The sequence below is a fragment of the Peromyscus eremicus genome, chromosome 6 (genome assembly GCF_949786415.1).
Source record: "Peromyscus eremicus chromosome 6, PerEre_H2_v1, whole genome shotgun sequence".
Classification (NCBI taxonomy): Eukaryota; Metazoa; Chordata; class Mammalia; order Rodentia; family Cricetidae; genus Peromyscus; species Peromyscus eremicus.
Genome location: NC_081421.1, coordinates 92178340 through 92196478, shown reverse-complemented (window position 1 = coordinate 92196478; position 18139 = coordinate 92178340).

Here is an 18139-nt window from a genome sequence, read left to right as displayed (position 1 = left end):
CTGATCGCACCTACCCTTCTCCTCTTTGAAAGATGCTTAACGAAATGCTGTGTGACTCACTGTGTCTTGGCATGGGAATAGCTATGCTCAGTGCAAGAACAGGGAAAAAACTTTTCAGTGTTTTTTGTTTTTACTTGTTATGGCTGAAGTTTTCCTGCTTTGACATGATGGCTAAAATGTGCACAGCATTTTTACACCATCTGCAAACATATTTTCAGCATGCCTGTTTTCATGAAGAGAGTGAAGGAAGCATAAGCTTGGCACAGTGCTAAGAATGGGGTGTGTACATGAAGACTGCCTGTTCCACAGACACTCTGCTTTACTGACGTGCAGGGAAAGAGGGAGAAATCTGTGAAATCTGAATGAGGAATCTATAAGGTGTTAACTTATTGAATATCTCTGGCAGTGGGCTGGGAGGACCACTCCTGCTGTTTATTTGATAGTTCTCTCTACTTCACCCCCCCTTTCAGTAATCTGTGGCCAGATCAATAGTTGTACTACCTTGCTTATTACTTGTATCATTGAAACCTATGTGATCAGTCTTATGTTGGTGGGATATAGAGTGATAGCTAGTAACATCTTTGAGCTACCAAATGTGTTAGTGAGTCACACCATTGTACAGAGGTGTTGCATTTTTCACACTGATAAGTTGGGCAAAGTTACAATGGAGACTTTGGAAGCTGCATTTCTTTTTATTACTCTCTCTCTCTCTCTCTCTCTCTCTCTCTCTCTCTCTCTCTCTCTCTCTCTCTGTGTGTGTGTGTGTGTGTGTGTATGTATGTGTGTAAAATGTGGTATACATATATATGGGGAAGTATGCTTACTCATGTGTATGTCTAGTGAGCAGATGTCAATGTTAGTTACTTTTCTTTATCACACTCCACTTCATGTTTTGAGACAGGGTTAATTTCTGGACCTGGAGCTCACTGTTTTGAATAGATTGTTTATCTAGCGAACTTAAGAGATCCACCTGCTTCTGCCTCCCCAGAACTGGGGTTACAGGTGCACATAGCTCACCTAGCTTTGACACAGGTGCTAAAGTTTTGAACTCCAATACTTATGCTTACAAGAAATCACTCTACCCACTGAGACATTTCCTCAGTCCCTGGAAATGGCCTTTTTATGGATCTATATGCATTTGATTGTATTTTGAGATCAGAACTGTGGGAAATGCTGCCACATGCCACCAGAGTGATGACTTCTCATTTTACTCTGCCTGTGTAAGTCTACCCTCATTCTATAGGACTGTAACATTATTCCCAACTGTGAAGGTGAAGATTTATGCTCTGAAGATACTCACCCATTGTGGTGGTATTGTGTTCTCCAAAATATTGTGCACCCTAATAAACTTATCTGGGGTCAGAGACAGAACAGCCACTAGATACAAAGGCTAGAAAATGGTGGCACTCACACCTTTAATCCTAGCATTCCAGAGGTAGAAACCTCTCTGGATCTCTGTGAGTTCAAGGCCACATTGGAAATGGCCAGGCATGGTGACACTCGCCTTTAATCCCAGAAAGTGAGCCTTTAATCCCAGGGAGTGGTGGTAGAAAGCAGAAAAGTATATAAGGCGCGAGGACCAGAAACTAGAAGCATTTGGCTGGTTAAGCTTTCAGGCTTCTAGCAGCACAGTTCAGCTGAGAGCCATTCGGATATGAGGACACAGAGGATTCCAGTCTGAGGAAACAAGACCAGCTGAGAAGTTGGCCAGGTGAGGTTAGCTGTGGCTTGTTCTGTCTCTCTGACCATCCAGCATTTCACTTCAGTAACTGGCCCCGGGTTTGATTTTATTAATAAGACTCTCTAAGATTCATGCTACAACCCATTAATGCCAAACACATGAAATTGGACACTCTAAATACTAATTTAATGAAATTACCTCAGCTTTCTGTGTTTGATTAAATGGAAAGCCTTATTTTTCTTCTGGGCTAATTATTGGTCCAAATGAAGTAGAAAAGATTCTTAATAAGACAAAATTAGCGCGCGTGCGCGCGCGCGCGAAGAGAGAGAGATAGAGAGAGAGAGATATTTTTATGATAAGAGAGATATTTTATGATGTAAAGACAGACATGGTATAAAACATTTTTCCTTCTGTTTTTTCATAACAAAGTCATTTAAGGCAGCACAGCCAACCGATTCTTACCAGGTTTCTAATCTCAGAGACGATGATCAGAAACGGAAACAGCAATCACTTTTACTGGCTAAGCCATCACATTGGCCTGAGAACTTCCATATATAGACATTGTGATTGGGGCAAAAGAGGGATGGAAGCATCTGAGAAAACATTCTTCTGGTGGACATCCACAGAACATTATGTCATGGAAGGAACATCTCTGAGGTCTGCCTACCAAGAATAAGATAGAATTAACAGCTTTGCTTGATTAACCCATAAAGTCTGGCTTATTCCTGATTCCCACTATTAACACAATTATCACCTCCTCCACCCCAGTGTCTTTATCATTTTGTATTTTAGGGAAAGGTCCCAGTTCTAGAAAACTTAAGTCCTTGGATTTCATTTTCCCGGTTTTACCTCCCTTATATTTGGGGAATAGAACAAGGAAGAGTGAGCACTAGAGAGCTTTCCTCCTAACTCCTTGCTCTCCACCACACCCAGTCCTTCTCTCTTTAAAGAAGGCGCAGTGACCTCTTTGACAAAATACTCATTCCACATCTCCCTGATTTAAGTAAGCATTCCATTTTTAGCAGATTAATGAGAAGGAAGCGTCCTTTACAGCAGGTGTCCACGATTGAAGGAAAGCTACTGAACGTGCTTATTCCCATTCTCACCGAGCTGGCTGGGCTGCCCGCTGTCCAAAATTCTGTTTCTATGGCTGTTTTCTTTTGCCTTTAGCATCTTCACTTGGTTTCTATCTGTCTATTTGAGTTGTTATTATTTCTCTTACATATTTAGCATATACTGCAAATTGTTATCTATTTCTCTTACATATTTAGCATATACTGCAAATTGCGTTTTGAAAGAAGGGTTCATTTGGAGTGTTTTGATTTTATTTCGAAACAAAATTTCAGCAAAAATTGGCTTTACTGCTTGTGAAAACTACTATTGACTCAAATAATTCCAAATGTATCTCTCCTTTGATCTAGCCACATCACATAGTCTAATATTACCCTGTCAGGGTTTAAATCTCATGACTAGACACAATAACAATTTTCAAATATATCCAAACAGACAGGTTTCGAATTTACATGAAAACCTCATAGTGTCAGTCAAAAATACATGACCACACCTAACTCAAATTCACCTTGCTTTAAGTACTTTGAAAAAAGAAATAAAGACTCAAGTAGGTTTCTACTGATTTGTTTCTAGGACAAGGTTTATAAACCCTTAAACAGCATGGCTTGCGTTTCTCCCACAATATGGCAAGGACATAGATGTGATGTTTGCAGAACAGCATTGGCAAGCTGGCCTGGAACTAAGTGCAGGATATTTCCAGGTTCCACATGGCTTCACATCTCTTCTCTTGATACATCAAGTGGGGTCTATCATGTGTTAAAATTCAATGGAAAATTCACTGGTAGGAAGAAATCTTTACCAATTAATGACTAAGCTAATGATTTCCTAATCTCTATTTCGACTACAAGAAGCCTTGGCAAGACTGCACAATTAGGTTTGTAGGAGAATGTCTAATACTCTGAGGACAAGTTAATTGTATCCTACCGTGTGCCAAAATTGTACTGACTCTTTGATATTGATGTTTCAAGCTTTTGATATATGGATAACCTTTTCAAAATCAGTTCATCTTTAATCACTTCTCTTTTGTTCCCCCACTGAGGGTATAGATCTTGATCTCAAAGCATGTTTTGTTTCTTTAAATACAGTAAAAAAAATTTTTAGGTATGAATCTATATAATTCAAGAGTTAATGTCTTTTATTTTCAGGTAATAAAGGTATAATGAATTTGATTGTGACAGGTATTTTATGATGATGACATTGGTTATTGAGAATAACTAGGTTAATAAGACCGACATTGCGCTCGGGGGGTGGTGGGGTGCTGTGGTATATCTTAATTTTCCCTTTTAGCTTGCTCCAAATGTAAATAGGGAGACTTACAACACTGTGGATGATAGAGGCCTCTAAGGAAGAGCTTATTCATATATAACAAGAGGTTTAGAAAATGGGGCATTGGCAGCCCTGGTTTAGATGCTCAGTGATGGTTGAGGCACTAACTTTGTGTATCTTTGTATATTTCTCTCATGTTTCAACTCGTGGTCACAAAAGTGTCCACTGCAACTGTGTCAGTCACCACATTTAAAGTCCCTGCAGAACATGTGGGAGTGACTGAAAGATCACGTCCTCTTAGCTATCTTAGTAAAAACAGATGCACTAGTAGACCTACGGAGGTTATTTTGGTTTAGAACAAGACATTTCCTTGAACATGGCTTGAGTCGACTTGCACACTAGAACACAGTACTGGTTAGTATCTGGCAAATGTATTAAGGGCAATGAGAGTGATGGGATTTATCGTTTGCATCTTGAATAATGTGTCAAACATGAGTTATCTGATAGATGAAGTGGGAGCTATCAAACCGCAGCATCATATGTTATTTACTGTATTTGTCAGAATGTCCTACACTGATTCCTCTGTATCTAAGCCGAGTGTAACTAAATATTCAATAAATTAAATATGCAAACTAGCACAAGTTGCACCACATGGTACAATATGATGTGTTGTGACTATGAAGTCAACTGCTACTATATGTCAAAATGCTACCTCAAATGACTAGCTTAGTGGATTGAAATAATAATCCCTTATTCTCAGAGATCTGTGGGCAACTGATTAGTCTGGGTTATCATAGGAGCTCTGCAGTTCTCTGCTTATTGCTTACCTTTTTACTCGGACCATTAGGCTCCCTGGTGTATTCTTCTAGGAAGATAGCATTGTGCAAGACATCCATACTCTCCATGCCTTTGCTGGGGTCCTGTCAGCTAATATCTTACTGGCCTAACCTGCCTTGTAACCAAGAGCAGAATCAAAGGGATTGAGCAAAAAATAAGCTCACAGAGTACGAACATTATGAAGACAAGCCCATTTTGCCAGTCATCTCACCAGCTTTAGACATGAAAACTGAAAAATAGTGATTGCTCTGGCATATCAAAACTAACAGCACAATTTGCACAATGTGTTTGAAAATGCTCCAGTGTGAGAATTTTTTTCAGAGTTTAAACGTGTTTTTAATGAATACATATTTTTTAATTACTGAAAGAAAAAATAATCCTCAAATTGAAAAGAAGGTTTTCCATGGAAACTTGCCTATGTGCTCTAAAAGTATAGCAATAGAAGCTGGCAGCCTGGCAGGCCCTGTAAGTCAGGAGTCTGCCACTTTCAGGGCAGACATACATCTTAAAGTCATTATGCAATGAAATCGTGGCCAAGCAAATAAGCTTCCTATTAAATAATTGTGCAAATGTCATGACAAGTCATTTATTTTTCAGGGGTTGGACACATATCAAAGGAGAAATTCATACAAAAGCATACGCTTGCTCTTTATATTTCATGTCCTACAACTGGCTTCACAAAGAATTATAGCCTCTAGAGTCTAGAACAAACGTGCTTTCCTATGAATGTCAACCTCTCATATAGCCCTGCTTCATTACTGGGGATAGAATGACCCAGGAATATGTGGCCTATCTAGGTCAGTGTACTTCTTAAAGGCTTTATAATAACTGAGTAATAATGAGTAATAATAGTAATGATAAGAATACTTCCTCTAACACTTTGGACACATCACTGTATGAAGTAAATGCTACTGTTTGTCCCTCATCATAGACTAAGGAAGAGATGCTTTGAACACTTAAGAAATTTCCCTAAGATCACAACATGAGTTTATTTAGTTAGATGCTGTAAGAGTCCTCTGGATATTAAGTTCAAGGTAGAAAGAAATATAACTAGTACATTTGCTATTATGCTATATTAAAAATAGCTTTGAATGAGTCATTATGTACGCCCATTTTTTACAAACAGATATGCTATATGTTTGGTATAATATTACTTATACCACACAAATAAAGGGAAAACTAACACTGAATTTGTGGAGATTCATAAGAAATCAAAATGACACCAAAGAGTTCCCACTGTGAACTTTAGATACGATGAGCAATTTTAGAAAGGAAATATAGCCCAGAAATACTTTCCAAACTCTGTGATGCAAATTTGCACCTCAGGTTCATGAGCCCCTTTGAGGAGGGGATCATCTCTGAACGATGACAGGATTGACCTACTGAATAATGATAGAAGGAGTTCACTGTATTAAAGTACTTTTGTAAGTGGAGAAGAGACAGTCACTGTTTTGTGGAGAACTGATACACACACTGAGCCGAATGAATATCACCCAGAAAGTCAAGAGAAGATGAGCTGGTTCAACGAATAGGATACATATTAAATTGATAGTGATTAATTAGTTTTATGTCACTCTGATGCTTTTAGACCGGTTCATGGTGTGGTTTTCAATTATTTTAGTATTATTGGAAGAGCCAAGATTAGAGCACAGTTATTAGACTTAGATGAGTTACTTTATTTGCAGAGTGGGATAACCTTTGCTAGTCCCCTGTCATGTGATCAGTGCCATTTGCAAAGAAAAGAAAATGAGATAGTGTGAGCATCTACAAAGACTTAACAGAGGGCCAGGTTTTCAAAAGCAGGATCAGATAAACCCTACATTCAAGATTCAAAAAGATACCTGAATAGCTTGGTAAAATTCTTATTCTCACTCCATGCCCTTCCAAGTTATTTATATTAAGATATAAAAAATACCAGGAGGAAGTATACTTCCAAACTTGCGTAAAGCAAATCAAAAATTAAAACACATTGAAATTCTTATATTTAATTCAGATGATACTTTCCCTGTGAAATTATTTTATAGATAGTACTTGTATGCTTACAAGATTTAAAACATATACACACTGTGTTGGTTTATTTTAATTGCCAACTTGACACAATCTAGAATCATCTGAGAAGAGAGTTTTATTGAAAACTTGCATAGATCAGGCTGTCCTGTGGGCATGTCTGCGGTAAATGACCTTACTTAGGCTGGTTTGAGTTGGGAAGACGTGCCCACAGTGAGTGGGTCTCCATGAATACCCACACATATATGTTCATGTATAGCCTTACACAAATAAATACAAATAGGATTGAAGGTTGAAATTTATTTCATAAACCTTATGTCCCCAGCTTTCAGATGAACTTTCTAGAGAGAGTATACTCTAATTTTTGTGTGTTCATCTATCAAAAGTTATCTTTGTGTTCCAATCAATATCATTATAGATTTTTTTTGATTATTATACACATCTTTTAACATGCTATACTATTTGCAGTTTTACTCTGCCATTTGTATATTTTTCTCCTATTAGGAAGCAAGTTCTGAAAGAGGAGTGAGTATTTTATTTGTTTTACACACTGACATAGTGTCAGATTTTTGGCTGGTGCTTAGGATATAGTTGAGACCCAATTGAATGGATGGGTAAATAAGGAAGTGAGGAATGTACACTAAATTGCTGATGTTTGCCATTGTCTGCCTTTTCTGACTATAGAGTAACAAATTTCTAACTGCTGGCTTTTTCTCTCATGGGTTAGTTTTGGAGGTTGTTACTAGTCCCTATCATGAGAGCTCTCTCTCTCTCTCTCTCTCTCTCTCTATATATATATATATATATATATATATATATATATTACCATCTATAGTTGTGGATAATGTGTTGTCTGGTAAACTGGCAAAGTTCTCTCACAAACCTGTTGTATGACTTCTTTGCAGAATTGTTTCTAGAAACATCTGTACCTTTTTATTGAAGTCATGGGGAAGCAGTGAATTTTCTAATATAAAGATTGCAAGGGAGAGTCAACTGCTGGGTGGCAAGAACTCAGAAGTCAATAGACTGCTTATTTTCTAAATATTCACCTTTGAAAACCACAAATAAGTCAGTGTGAATGTGCTCAGAGCCAACTAAAGAGATATTAACTTGCAAGAGAGTGATCCAAGTTGTTAGTGTAACTGACCATAATATGACAATAGAAAGCAAGAAATTACAGGAAGTCAGTGCAGTAGATTTGAGCAATAACCACCATTTGGTAAACAGTTACTTCCTTTTGTGATTAATGTGCGTTCTTTGAAAGCCCTGAAATTAGGAACATTTAATTTCCTTTTTATGATGTAAAAGAGCTTAATAAAGACATTGCTATTGACATCATAAGCAATATGAGGACAGATGACTCAGCAGGACCAAGAAAGACTACGGAAGTCAGCAGCGCTGCTTCAGGCCTAAAACTCCTCTCATGTTCTTCTCATGACTTCCCTCTCTTCTGTCATCTGTTTTCCAAGTAGAGGATTCCGAAGCCCGGGAAGATAATAAGCCTGTTTTTGAGGCATGCCTGGAAAGAAATGTGTTCAGAAACAATCATATGGCACTCCTACAGTTTTTCTGAGTATCTTAGGGTTTCTACTGCTTTGATGAAACACTGTGACCAAGAAGAAAGTTGTGGAGGAAAGGGTTTATTAGGCTTACACTTTCATCACTGAAGGAAGTCAAGACAGGAACTCAAACAGGACAGGAACCTGGAGGCAGCAGCTGAAGCAGGGGCCATGGAGGAGTGCTGCTTATGGGCTTCCTCTACTCGACTTGCTCGACCTGTTTTCTTATAGAATCCAGGACCACTCACCCAGGCATGGCACCACCTACAATGGGCTGAGCCATCAATCACTGTTAAGAAATGCCTTACAGTCAGATCTTATGGACACAACACTAGCCAGCACAGTGAGTTACTACCTTTGGGGACTATCATTGCTCATTCCATGTGATATCCATAAGGCAGAAATTATTACCTTAAATTGAGGTATTAATGTAACAAAACATTAGGTAGCATTTAACACTTTTGCTGATAGCAAGTTAGAAAGCAAATTGTGTGACTACTATATTCATGATTACTATATGTAAAATTATAATGAGTCAGAACACAGACAATGTATTTCCTGATTATTTATCTCTACAACAGTATATTTGTTTATTTAAAAAGAAGCCTTGGTATTTTGGAGTAAATAATATTTTATCATGGGGGCAGTTTTGTGTCTTAGAGGATCCTATTTAGCAGTATCTATGGTCTTTAAGCACTAGATGTTGCTTCTATCTTCCAAGTTATGACAATCAAAAGTGTTTTCAGAAATTGCTCAAAAAGGGTCATAATCTCTTCCAGTTGAGAACTATTGTTCTAGATGAAGTAATTGGAAATAATAATACTATATTGGCTACTCTTTGCTGCCTTTAGTTGAGTATTAAAATAAAGAGACCAACTCAAGTAAAAACAGACCAGTTTATAAGCAGAAAGGAGAGGCAAGAGAGTGGCTATACAGCTGGAGATTCCACAGCTTCGAAAAGGTGAATTATCCTTAGGCCTCAGAGAGTAAGAGATAAGTTTGAAAAATACTTTGAGCATCAAAGGCTCAGAAAAAGTTCTCAGAGAACAAAGAGATTTATCCCTACAAAAGAGATCAGATAAAGAATGTGATCTTTCCACCTCTTATTTCAGATGGCCTAAAGGTATTCATCATCACACTAAAGGAGAGGGGCAGTGGAGCCAAAGGAAAATAAATCAATTTTGCTTGAGAACTATGACTAAGAATAAACTTTGGGTACGCTTACCAGTATAGGAAATGGACTGAAAGAAAATAGATAAAAAAAAATTTGAAGCTTTCTTTTTTTAATTTAATGACATTGTCAAAATAATGATGAGGTTACAGTAAATAAATTTCTGAATCCCTCATCTGCCCAAGGGAAACCAGGTCAGAGCATCACTTCTTGTCACCAGAGAGAGCATGCACTTTGCCATTCACTTTAGATGTAAGCTGGGAGAATGAAGGACAGGAGAGCGTGTAGAGGAAGAAATGAGAGAGAACAATGGATAAGAATGTCCAGAGAAGCATCAGGATCAAATCTATAGGGAGTTCTTTGTTAATTTCAATACCAACATTTAATTTACGAAAAAGTATATGCAAATTAGATACATGTATACATGTCCAGATGTACACTTTCACACATGGCTCTCTCTCTACCTATTCACTTTACTGGTTGCGCATATGTGTGCATGTGTGTGTGTGTGTGTGTGTGTGAATTGATGTATGCAGGTGTTCATGTGTGTGCATGCATGCAGAGGGTAGAGGTCAACCTCAGGTGGCATTCCTCGGATGATATCCACCTTGTACCGATTTGTTTGTTTTGAGACAGTGTCTCTCCCTGCTCTAGCTCTCGTTGATTAGGCTAGGCTGATTGGCCTTTAAGTTTCAGGGATTTACTTGTCTGTTTCCTTAATGCTAGGGTCTTCATTCTCAGCTTTTTAATGTGAGTACTGGCAATGGTTATTATCTATTATAATAATAATGGTTATTATCTATTATAAACTTACCTATCTCCCCAGACTCTCTACCAAAACATTTTTTTTGTTTTTCGAGACAGGGTTTCTCTGTGTAGCTTTGCGCCTTTTCCTGGAACTCACTTGGTAGCCCAGGCTGGCCTCGAACTCACAGAGATCCGCCTGGCTCTGCCTCCCGAGTGCTGGGATTAAAGGCGTGTGCCACCACCGCCCGGCTTTTTTTTTTTTTTTTTTTTTTTTTTTTGGTACCAAAACATTTTAAATTTTACAACTTGCAAAAAAATCACCATACATTTGAAGACTGCTAGCATGGCAAGGCTGTCTAGACCTGCATGGGTTTTAGAGGCCGTGAGTGGGCACTTTAGGTATAGTCATGCCAGAACCATGTATTCTGTATGATAGCTAATACTGGATCCAAACTGGAGATCCAAGATTTGTTAAATGTAAGTGAGGTCTTTGGTGGTTGGTGGCTCTCTACACTCTCGCAAAAGGAATGGGAGGTGATGAGTAAAATGAAGCAGACTTTCATTGATGTAACAGAGGGGATATATTTTCTTTCCTGTGGCATTGAGCTGGTCCTGGTAGATGGTGGTTAGGTCAGCTACCACAGTGAGCAGTCATCACAGAATTCTGAAGGACTTAGGGATGATGAACATATCCCCATGATGTCAATCATGTAGCTCAGCTACCAAACTGAGTACATGGTATTGGTATAGATGTATTTTCATTGAATGGGAAGTCCAGAGTGCTCTGGAACCTGATAGGTGAGAAAGTGAGGCATGTGATGTATAAGCCTCAATCCACTAGAAGAGGGTGAGGCTGAACCATTTCTGTTAAAATTTACAGTGCCTATGAAACTGAATTTAGCACACATGGTAATTGACATGCTGTGGTTGCATTTCTTATATTTATAAGACATAAAACTGAAACATGCAAAAGAAACAAGTAAATAAGAAGCTATAGTACTTTCAGGACTCTTGTAAATTCTACTACTTGTTTGAAATATCAATGATTCTTGTTCCTCTACTTATTTATTCTCAGTCATAGGAACATATTAACACGAATGGATGAGAGAGAGGAAAGAGGAGAGCATGCAGGAGGAAGAATGAATGCATGGCAGGGATTTCTGGCTTTTAATTTTTTTTATGCTCTTCTGTTATTTTTGTATTTGTGGTTTTGAGAGTGGTGTGTAGGCTGGCCACTCTACATGTGTCCCTTCACAAACACACCCTTGTCTGTCCAGTGGTCTAGGAGAGTGACTCCTTGCAGTTGGCTTTCCAGGGTTTGGATTATGCAAGACATTGGGAGAAGATACCAAGGAGGGAAGACGTTTTTATCTCCCCTTGTGAAACAAGCCTTTTTCTGTGGCTGAAGTCTGTCCCTCAGTGATTCCCCTTTCTACTTGAGTATGGGTTCGTTTCCCTGCTGCTGTCCCTGGCCTTATCTCTGGCATTGGTACTCCCGCCCCCTCAGGTCAACAGTCCCTCCTTACAAGCTCATCACTTAAGGATCAGTGCCTTGCTCCTTGCTAGGCCCATGACTAATGTATGTTTTATGTCTTTATTTTACTTAATCAATCATGTTCATCTAAGTTCATATCTATATCATTACTTCACACTTTAGAATGCTTTATTTCATTAGTGTTGATTATAGTCCAATTAATTCCTATTTCTATTCTAACTGTTCTGAGTCATTTGTTCCTGAGAATGACTCTTAAATGACACCCAATGGACTTTAAGAATTTTATCTGATTTAATTGCTTTTCATTGGCTCACCATTTATTTACTTTTATTTAACTTTGATATCAACCATGCTGTGTATGCTACCTTTCTGTTAGTCACTCAGTCTTAGCAGTGCTATTTATGGCTTCAGTTATCCCACAGATAAAATACTGTACTGTGAGAAACAAAGCAAAATTTTAAGGGATTTTTATCTGGAGCTGAAGAAATCCGAGAAAATATCAAACCCTCCAGACCAACATCTCTTACCAAATCAAGTGACTTGACCTTAAGAGACTCAGTGCTCTTTCTCTATCCAGCAGCTGCAAAGCTCTAGGGAAAGTTGGCCACAACTTTGGAAGGGAAAGGTACTATACAGCTGTGTCCTTTCCTAACCACTCAATGATATAATAACCCAAAAAGTACAAGCTAGCATAGTTTGGCCATCTAGCCTTCTAGTTGCATAAGATGTGTGGATGTAACTCAAGTCTCATTTCATTAATAAAAGCAACCAATGAAGGAAGTCAGGGTACAAGGTAGATTCAGAAATAATCAAGCAACAGTAACAACCACAGAGAAAAAAGAGATTCACATGAGACTCTGAAAATAATCAATGACAGAAAAAAACATGGCATGAAAAATTAAGAACAAAAGTGCATGTTAGGGAGTGATACCTTTTAAGGAAATAGAAGACAATTTTGTACATTTTCTTTCTGTTCTTTAGCACTCACTCTGCTGAAACAATATGGCAGTAGAAGATACTGGAGAAGGAATTTGTGAATATAAGAAAAAAAAATGAGTAAGTGCTCGCCAAGAGTGACTTCAGAGATGTCATAATACTTACTGCGTGATAAATAACGCTTATTATTTATATGTACTGATTGCCTTAATTCTTACAACATTAACCTACTAATATAGTCATGGAAAACCTAGCTGAGTAACTTCCTTGGGTTACTGAAGGCTCCATAACAAAAATATCTTAAAGCATGGGTTTGAACACAGCATAGTTTCAGAATCCACAGACATAATTGATGTATCAGATCCACTGTTATGCTATGCTAACAAATAGGTCTCCAGTTATCAGTGGTTTCAAATTATCCTTGCTCTCATGGCGGAGAAAGATCTTCATTATTAAAGTGAGCTATAGATTTAGATTGAGGGAAACTTCACTTTGATTCATGCTTTCATGGTCAACATCCAAGTTAGAATATATTCAACATTCTCCACTAGTGATTCTAGTCCACAAGTGACACATGTCACTTAAACGTCCATTTTTTTTGGTTAATGCAAATTTCAACTAACTTTGGGGAATGAAATTGGAGAAATGTAGTCTTGCGCTATGCATGGAAGAGGTCGGGAAACCAAAGGAATACACTTGTTCACAAAGCTAACAGCACTCTGCTGTGGTGTCTCTCTCTACCATCCTACCTCCACATGGCTACTGAGGACTTTAAGAATGTGACAAGAGACAAGAAGTTGAGTACACATGAAGTGATGAACAAAAGACTGTGAGATACAGTATTGATAGCAACATTCATTTATGGTAGAAAAGAGCTCTAAAGTACAGACAAGTTCTTTTTGTGGTATACTTCTAACAGAAAAAGTGAATTATTGAAGAAAAACTGTTTCTATAAAGGGATAGCAGAATCTTCAGATCTTAAGGGCTTTATTTAGTCTTCCAAAGAGAAGCTTGAAGAGACTTTTTAAAAATTTTATAACAGTTGGTTAAAAAAATAATAAAGGATTCAGAAGGGAGAAGATATGGGTAGAGTCAGCCTATCATGGGTTTCCTCCATAGATTCAGAGGACAGTGCAACTGTCTACAGAGATTTGAGGGGAAATGGAATAAAGATACTTCTCTCCTGGGAGTCTATGTACTGTACTCAGATGTGAAGGAGACTAGAAGACACAAAGTGTCAAGAAATGTATGATTCCTATATTGGTCTGAAAGTCAATAAAATGAATATAAGAACTGGCAGATGGGAAGGAGAGCTGTGAAATTCTAACTTCTGGACATGATATGGTTGCTTCATGTTCCTGCAGGTGTGGTTACCTCTACAAGATCAAGTTGTTCATAATTCTAGTATGCATGGTGGAGGGGATCCCAAGGCCCTACCATCAGCAGAAGAGCTACTGGCAGTTTATAATTGATAAGGGAGAAGTGGGTCACTCTCCTTTGGGGTTTGGATCCAGTGCGTGGCATCACACTCATGTGCTTAGGCGCAGTACTAATCGGAATCCAGTGGCTATTAATGATCATTAGAAAAAGAGGGTATGAAGAAAGGTAGGAAAAGAAAGAGGAGAGATAGTATGAGGCACTATGAAGATTTGTGGGGAGGTAATGGTAGATGACTATGATAAAATCACATTAAATAAATGTACTGACGTTTCAAATAGTGCATTGAAAATATTGTTTTAAAAAATGTAATTCTAAAGCCAGATGTGGTTCTCTGGTCTCAGCTACTTGGGAGGCTGCTCCAGGAAGACTCTGAGATCGAGGCTAGTCTCGGCTAAAGAACCAAAATTTGTCTTAAAACAACTTAACTCATTCAAAATAACTCAGCAGTGAGTTCATATTTTAAGAATAAAAACAGATATGTGCCGGGTGGTGGTGGCGCACGCCTTTAATCCCAGCACTTGGGAGGCGGATCTCTGTGAGTTCGAGGCCAGCCTGGTCTCCAAAGCGAGTTCCAGGAAAGGCTCACAGCTACACAGAGAAACCCTGTCTCAAATAAACAAACAAACAAACAAACAAATAAATAAATAAATAAATAAAAACAGATATGTAATATAATAAAAGGACTGGAGAATCTTTTGTTTCAAAATTTCATTAAATAAGAGCAACCATTGACACAAAATATGAGGTCTAGAAATAGATATCAAAGAGTAAGCAAAAGTGTTGAGGAAGTTGATAATATGAATGTACCCAGTTCTTCACTTTGATTTAGAGACAAACAATAGCTGCTGTCCTGTTAAGAAGTAAATATTTAGGCACATGGTCTTATAGCTAGTTAGATGCTAGCAGAATTAGAGGACATTTGTGCTGGACTCTCCCTCATACATAAGCAGCAACTTGCAAGCTGAAAATTCACCTGTAGAACTCTAATTACTGGTCTGGGAAGTGGCTGTGGTTCTTTGCACTTGTTCCCATCTGCTGCAGGTAGAAGTTTGTTTGGTGATTGCTAAGCAAGGCACTGATTGGCGATCATAGCAGAATGTCGTTAGGGGTCATTTTACTGCTACATTTTCCTTCTTTTTAGAACAATAGTATTTGGTTTTCCCCAGGTCCATGGGCTATCTAGTCTCAGGGTCTTTGCCACCCAAGCAGTGTTGAGTATAGATTCTATCTTGTGGAGTGAGCCTTAAGTCAGATCAAATATTGGTTGGTTATTTCCGACAAACTTAGTGCCACTATTGTGCAAGCATATCTTGCAAACAGGACACCATTGTCAATCAGGGGGGTCGTGGTTTGGTTGGTGCTTGTTTCTCTTTTGGTATCATGCAAAATACCTTTCTTATACTAAAGATGGTAGAATGTATGAGTGAATGCTTTATGTAGGCACTAGGTCAACTTCACCATGTTTAATGAGTTGTGTAGGTGTTGTCTTCAGCAACGGGGGCTTGTTGTCAGGATTTTTTTTTTTAAACCAGTCGTCTTGGCAACAGGTTGGGTTGTTTGGGGATTCCAATAGGCCTGCTTTGACCAACTCAATTTGAAGTAATCCAGTCCTGAGACTGGAAGCTTAATTTTGTGACAGAGATTACCAGTTGGAGCTCTGTCCTACTCCACAATGTTTGGCGATTTCATTTAGATCACCTTCATATATGTATGTATTTTAGGAAGCTTCTATTGGAACTTGTTTTTTTTTTTTTTTTTTTTTTTTTTTTAGACAGGGTTTTACTGTGTTGTATAGCCCATAGCTGTCCTTGATCTCACTCTGTAGACCAGGCTGGCCTCAAACTCACAGAGATTCTCCTGCCTCTGCCATAAGTGGCATGTCTCCATCAAATCCCTCACATCAGGGCTCAGGGAACCTTGTGAAAGAGGAGGCAGAAAGAGTGTAAGAGCCAGAGGGGATGAAGGACACTAATAAAACAAGACCCTCTAAATCAACATGAGCAACGTTCATACGAATTCACACAGATAGACAGCACACAAGCACACACACACACACACACACACACACACACACACACACACACACACATACAGGCATCCAGTTTAGTGTTTTTATGGGATTCTTTCACTGCCCTGAGAAAGACATCAATAATATACAACCCCAGTTTAAATACAATATTCAAGGGGTAAAAAATTAGCAATTTCATTCAAGTTCAAGATACATTCACAAGTATGACTTACTTAGCAAACAAAATACTTGAACCCAATAATAAAGAGCAAACAGAAGAACAAGCAAGCTTAAAAAAAATCAAACCAAGAAGTGACAAAGGAGAACATGAGATACCAGAAGACAAAAAAGCCTCAATAAAGCCAATTAAAATTGAATTGATGGTATGATTGAACATTCCTTGGGTATATGCCCAAGAGTGGTATAGCTGGGTCTTGAGGAAGATTGATTCCCAATTTTCTGAGAAACCATCATACTGATTTCCAAAGTGGCTGTACAAGTTTGCATATGGCTGAATACTCTAGCTGACCTCATAGAACCCTCATCCAGTGACTCATGGAAGCAGATGCAGAGATCCACGACCGGGTCCCAGGCAGAGCTCCAGGGGTCCAGTTGGTAAGAGAAAGGAGGGATTCTATTAGCAAGAGATAATCGAGACCATGATTGGAAGGAGTACAGAGACAACTAGCCAAACTAGTGGAAATGCAAGAACTGTGGACCCATGGCTGAGGAGCCCCTATGGTACTGGACCAGACCCTCTGGATAAGCAAGACAATTGTTTAGCTTGAACTATATAGGGGGCCCCCAGGCACTGGGATCAGGACCTGTCCCTAGTGCATGAGCTGGCTTTTTGGAGCCTAGTGCCTATGCTGATAGAATTTGTTCAGCATTGGTGCAGGGAGGAGGGGCTTGGACCTGCCTCAAATGAGTGTACCAGGCTCTGCTGACTCCCCATGGGAGACCTTGCCTTGGAGAGGGTGGGAGTGGGAGGTGAGTTGTGGGGGAGTGTGGTGGTATTGTGTTCCCCCAAATATTGTGCACCCTAATAAACTTATCTGTCAGAGAACAGAACAGCCACTAGATACAGAGGCTAGAATTGGTGGCACTCACGCCTTTAATCTTAGCATTCCAGAGGCAGAAATCTGTCTGGATCTCTGTGAGTTCAAGGCCACATTGGAAACAGCCAGGCATGGTGACACATGACTTTAATCCCAGGAAGTGAGGCCAGAAAGCAGAAAGGTATATAAGGCGTGAAAACCAGGAACTAGGCTGGTTAAGCATTCAGACTTTCGAGAAGCAGTTCAGCTGAGATTCATTTGGATAATGGCTCAGAGGCTTCCAGTCTGAGAAAAACAGGATCAGCTGAGGAACTGGCAAGGTGAGGTAGCTGTGGCTTGTTCTGCTTCTCTGATCTTCCACCATTCACCCCAATACCTGGCTCCAGGTTTGTTCTTATTTAATAAGACCTGTTAAGATTCATGCTACAGGGGAGGGCTGGGGGGTGGGAGGAGGGAGGAAGGGAAAAATCTGTGGTTGATATGTAAAATGAATGGAAAAATCTCTTAATTAAAAAAAGGAAGAAAAAATTGAATTGATGTCTCAGTGAACCTGTGTTTAGTTCCTGGCACCATCCATGGGCAGCTTGTAGCTCCTTATAATTCTAGATCCATTGGATTCTATGTCCTCCTCTGTTATCCATAGACACTACACTTACCTATCACCCAACTACATCTATAATATATACACAATAAAAATGAAAATATTTTAGAATTGAATAGCAGTCACACTGTCTCGAAAGAAATAAGTAGGAAAATTGTATTCGTATACATATATAGGTAAAACAACCACAGACTGTCCTAGGTGTTTACTTTAGGATCATGACTTACTAAGGATGTTTAGCTTTTCAAACATCCCTTAGATG